Raw genomic sequence first — 6,000 nt, 5'->3', positions numbered from 1 at the left:
AAACATTACTGAAAGATAGAAAAGGAGAATAATGGGGTAGATATACAATGTTTACAGATGGCATGACATATCACAAAACTGTGATTCTTTCCCAATTTAAACTTAAGTTCAACAGAAGTGCATGGATGCTTTCATGCAAGGTGTGTGTGTGTGTGTGTGTGTGTGTGTAGTTTAAGCTACAGGATCAAGAATGTGACTGGACAACTGTTTGCTAAAGGGATTAGGCATGTGACTCATGGATCCAATCAACTATCTCAGTAGAAACCAGGAATAAAGTTGTTGTTGTCCAGGTAAGACCTATAAAGGTCCCTCTTGTTTGATGATTTGGACTCCTATGAATTTCACAGGAGACCAACAAGATTTTTGTGAATGTTCTATCAGCAGAAATACTGACAGATTGGACTAAAGGAGACAGAAACAGAATAAAATAAAGAAGACTGTCAGATTTCTAGGATTCCAGAGGCAAGAAATGGGCCAACAGGGCTATCTGTCTAGGAATACATGTTATCCTTCAAGAAAATGGAAGACTGATCCTATTGGTGGTTCAGAGTTTGACAAGGCTGCCATTGCCACCAGGGTCCAGAAAGCACAGGCCCAGGGGGTGAGGTCATCTACTTTTCTGTGACCAGGAAGGCAGTGCATAATCAGAGCAGATTATTCTCAAGACTTAAAATCTAATGGAATTTGTTCTGTCAGGTTTCATACTTGCTTGGGACCAGTGATTATTTGTTTCCTTCTGATTTTTCTCCTTTTGAATGGGAATGTCTATCCTATGCCTGTCCCACCATTATATTTTGGAAGTACATAACCTGGTGTTTGGTTTCACATGTTCACAGCTGGACAGGAATTTTGCCTCAGGATGAATTATTCTTCAAGTCTCACCCATACCTGATTTAGATGATGTATTTTTTTTGGCCCCACTGCACAGGTTGCAGGATCTTAGCTCCCCAACCAGGGATTGAACCCAGGCCTTTGACAGTGAAAGCCCAGAGTCCTAACCTCTGGACTGCCAGGGAATTCTAGATGATAATTAGATGAGCTTGGATAGTGGAATGGGTGAAGACCTTTAGGGAGGTTGGGATACAGTGAATGAATTTTACATGTGAAAAGAACATGAATTTGGAGAGCCAGAGACAGCACGCTTATGAGTTTGTGTCCCCCAAAATTTATATATTGAAGGTCTATCTCCCAGTACCCCAGAATGTGACCTTATTTGGAAATAGCATTATTGCAGTTGTAATTAGTTAAGATGAGGACATACGGGAGTAGGGTGGGCCTCCTCCATTTCTACAAATGTTCCTATAAAGTTTCGTCACTGGAAAAGCTCCACTGGCTGCTAGTGACACATCAGTTCTGAGAGTGAGTGTTACCATTTTAACCTGACTAAACATTTTGCTATTACAAATTGTATTAGTTTACTAGCACTGCCGTAACGAAGTGCCACAAACTGCGTGGTTTAAATAATAGAAATGCACTGTCTCACAGTTCTGGAGGTTAGACATCTGAGACCGGGATGTCAGCCAGGTTGGTTCCTTCTGAGAGCTATGAGGAAGAATCTGCTCCAAGTCTCTGTCTCTGTCTCTGGTCTGTCTCTCAGGTGGTTTGCTGAAAATCCTTGGCATTCCTCGGTTTGTAGAGTTCTGCCTTCATCTGCACATGATGTTCTCCCTGTGTTTATGTCTGTGTCTAAATTTTACCCTTTTACAAGGATACCAGGCATATTGAATTAGGGCCCATCCTTCTCCAGCATGTTCCCACCTTAACTAATTACATCTATAAAGACCCTGTTTCCAAATAGGGTCACATTCTGAGTTACTGAAGGTTGGGGTTTCAACATATGAATTGAGACAGGTTGTGGGGCGAGGGAACACAATGTAACTGCAAACTAAAGAATGTCACTCGCCACTGGTTCTACAAGAATTAAGTCATTAGCCACTGTAGTCGCTGGCCTTCAGTACAACTTGAAAGCAATTCAGGGCAGAGATCAGGAATGAGGCACTCTGGGAAAACTGGCAGAACAAGCCTTCAGATAGTTAGATTTTTTCAGGAGAAAATTTTATGAACCCTAGTTCTTGCATCTTCCCATACTTAGAAAAACACTAAAACCACTAAGATATTTGTTCTTGGCAACTAGCAGCAATCTTCTACTGAGATGTGTGATTGATTACAAGTACGCTTCAGCAAAATCATATTTATGTGGGCCTCCCCCCTTACCTCTTCAGAACAGTTTCTCAGAGCTATCTTAGAGGCTCTCTCCCAGGCTATAGACCTCAGTAAGACACTGAATAAACTACACTCAACAGTTCTTGCGTTGCGCATTTTCATTCAAGTTGACATAATCCATAACAGAAGGAAAGCAAACACAAGGGAGGTGTAATAAGCTGACCCCTACAGTAAGTTACAGGGCCTCAATCCTAGCAAGGCCTTCTGAAAAGTATGTAGAATGTATCACTCAAAGGAAGAGGAAACCTTCATAGGGGTCCCCACCCCTGTTCTCAAGGGCATTAGCTTTGTTGTATTGGCAGGCTGGGCAGCATGGGGTTGTTCAGCAAATGTCCCATGGAGTATCAGAGAAGCCTCATGGCTGAAAGGCAAAGAAAGATAGGTGATACCTCTGACTTGACATACTATCATATTGCATCTGTGTGCAGCTGGTGAGCACAACAATGGCTGGAGTGAAATGTGAACCAGAACTGGGCACAAGAGGGTTCAAGCTGGGGCTAATATTTTATCTTTACAACAATGCTCAAAAGTTTTACATTTTATAGTTTATCAACCTTTCCTTTATACTTTGTGTATTTTATATTTATTTCAAGAAGCACATTACCTAAACTTGCACGTTTTGCTCCATTTTCTTCTAAAGTGTTTATACTTTTTTCCCTGAAGAAAACAATGTGCTTTTATTGTGACTGCATTCTGTTAATTTAATGATCTGTGTCAATGTGCTTATGTCATGTAATGCACTTTCCTGTCATTCTGTTTCTCCCCCAGCTTCATTGAGTTATAACTGACAAATAAAATTTAGATAGATAGGTAGAACACAATGTGATGTTTTGGTTAAGTATACACTGTGAAACAATCAACTCAATCAAGCTAATTAACATATCTATTGTCTCACATAGTTGCACTTTTCCTTTTGTGTGTGTGCATGGTGAGAACATTTAAGATCTACCCTCTTAGCAAACTTCAATTATACAATACAGTATTGTTAACTATAGTCACGTTGTTGTACATGTAGCTTTACTTTGAAAATGTGTCTTCATTACTTTTGGAATTTATTTGTATGATATAAGGCAGAAATACAATGTTTCCATGTGCATGGCTGTTTGTCCCAGCCAGGTTGACTAGTCCTTCCTTTCCTCAACATTTTCAATGTCACAAATTACAGTTCCATGCATGCCTATGCCTGTGCATGAACTCTATCCTGCCTATACTACATCAATCAGTTTTATAGCTTTTTAATATCTAGTGTGGCAAGTTCTCCTACGTTGTCAAATTTTTTCTGGATATTCTTTGTTCCTTATTTTTCTTATACATTTAAAAAATTATCTTGCTCAGTTCTGTGAAAATCCCTGTCAGTATGTTAATGACAATTGCATCAAATTTTAGTTTGAGGGGAGGAACAGATAACATTGTCATGCCTTTGAAACTTCCCATCCATGAATATGACATATATCTCCATCTCTCCATTCATTCAGGTCCTCTTTTGTATGGTTTTTTACAACTTTTAATTTTTAAGAGATTCACTCCAGGTAAATATTGACTGAAAGAAAAACACACAAGTTACATTTTATTCAGGGTCTTACTGAGGACTATAGCCCAGGAGACAGCCTCTCAGATAGCTCTGAGGAACTGCTCCAAAGAGGTAGGGGAAGAAGCCAGTATATATGTGACTTTTTTTTTTTTTTTGGCTAGGGAATGCATGTAGTCAAGTATACATCTTGGTAAAAGATTACTGCTAGTCATAACGAACAGATATCTCAAGTTAATGATTAACATGCTTTTCTATCTATGAGAAGATGAAAGAAACTGGGTTTATTAAAACTCTTCCTGAGCTGCATCTAACTATCTAAGGAACCTGTTTGTCCAAAACACAGAGCATCCTGTTGTCATCTTTAATTTCCTCTGTCTGAAACACAGAGTGCACTGTTGGTCAGTGACTGTAGTGGGTAAATCTTTGTAGACTTGGATGGTGAGAAAAATGCTCTTTGCTCTTCTTTTGTTTGCATACTTAATAACTTTTATTGCTATGATTAATGGGATTTTTAAAAATAAATTTATTCATTTATTTTTGGCTACGTTGGGTCTTCGTTGTTGTGCACAGGCTTTCTCTAGCTGTGGCGAGCGGGGGCTACTCTTCGTTGCAGTGTGTGAGCTTCTCATTGAGGTGGTTTCTCTTGTTGCAGAGCACGGGCTCTAGGTGCACGGGCTTCAGTAGTTGTGGTGCACGGGCTTCAGTAGTTGTGGTGCACGGGCTTCAGTAGTTGTGGTGCACGGGCTTAGCTGCTCCGCGGCATGTGGGATCTTCCCAGACAAGGGCTTGAAACCATGTCCCCTGCATTAGCAGGTGGATTCTTAACCACTGCACCAGCAGGGAAGTCCCTTTATTAATAGGATTTTATTACATTTTAAATTGCAAGTGCTTAGAAATACTGCTGTTTCGATTATTTATACCTTTTATTTGGAAATATGTCATATGTACATAAAAGATGCAAGAATAAGAACAGTCTAAAGAATAATTCCATAACCCTCCCACCCCAAGACTTACCCATTGTCAACACTGACATTGATATTCTTGAAGAATATAGTCCCCTCCCCCTTTTAATAGAACTTCCTCATTTGGAGTTTGTCTGGTGTTTGCTGATGATTAAATTCCAGGTTCTCAACCAGAAACACACAGTAGTGATATTGGTCCCATCTCAAGTCATCTCACCTGAAAGCAGACATCCATCTGCCCTCACTGATATTTTTTATTAGATGGTCAGGTACTGTCCAATTTCTGCTCTTTATATAGTTACTATTTTTCTTTTGCAACTGATTAGCCAACTGTAAAAAGATAATTTCAGACTACACAAGAATACTGCTTATCATTTAAATTTCCTATTAGGTTTTAGCACCCATTGCTGCTTCATGCCTCACCCAATTTTAATTGTGATGGTTGGAACGAATGATTTCTTTCCAACTGCATGTGTTGATGTTTGTATATTGATTTTCTATCCATCAACTTTACTTATTTTTAAGTTCTACTAGTGTGGAAAACCTCATGGAATTTTCCAAATTAATAGTTATATTGTGGGGTATTTATCTATTCAGATATTCCTCTTGACCACTGAAAGGTAAACTCTTAATCCAATTTTGAGATCTTGATGAACAGAAATTTTTCTTCTGTCTTTCCAGCTTAGCTGTGTTTTTCTAATTATATTTTATCCTGCATGTCAAGGTGTTTGTGGCAGAGAGGCAATCTGCAATATCTCACTTCACTAAGATGCAAAAAAACAAATATCGAGATCAGAGTTACTCAAAAGTGCTAGTCCTAGACTAGAAAAAGACTTTGCACCAGAATATAAATCACATACTTCTTCCCTTATTGAAAAAGTCTTATCATGAAAAAAGTCAGCTCATCTAAAAAGCATACTTAGTAATTCAATTGATTTACATTCTTGCAAAATCTCCTTACATCAACAGTCCATAGACTATAATTTGAAAAGCATACTTAGTAATTCGATTGATTTACATTCTTGCAAAATCTCCTTACATCAACAGTCCATAGGCTATACTTTGAAAAGCAGAGGTCTAGATGACTCATTTGAAAAAGGAAGTGGTATTTCCATCCTGAAAAATTCCATGTGGTTTAAGAGTTGCTCCATGTGTGGAGAAGCAATCATTCAATATACATTAATGATTTAATGCTATGTCAAGTGTGGTAGATGAAATGCTCCTGGAATGTGATAAATCCAAGACAAGTTCTTATAACTGAAGGCAAAATGCATTTTCTACATA

The sequence above is a fragment of the Eschrichtius robustus genome, chromosome 2, assembly GCF_028021215.1.
Source record: "Eschrichtius robustus isolate mEscRob2 chromosome 2, mEscRob2.pri, whole genome shotgun sequence".
Classification (NCBI taxonomy): Eukaryota; Metazoa; Chordata; class Mammalia; order Artiodactyla; family Eschrichtiidae; genus Eschrichtius; species Eschrichtius robustus.
This window is presented reverse-complemented; position numbering follows the sequence as displayed.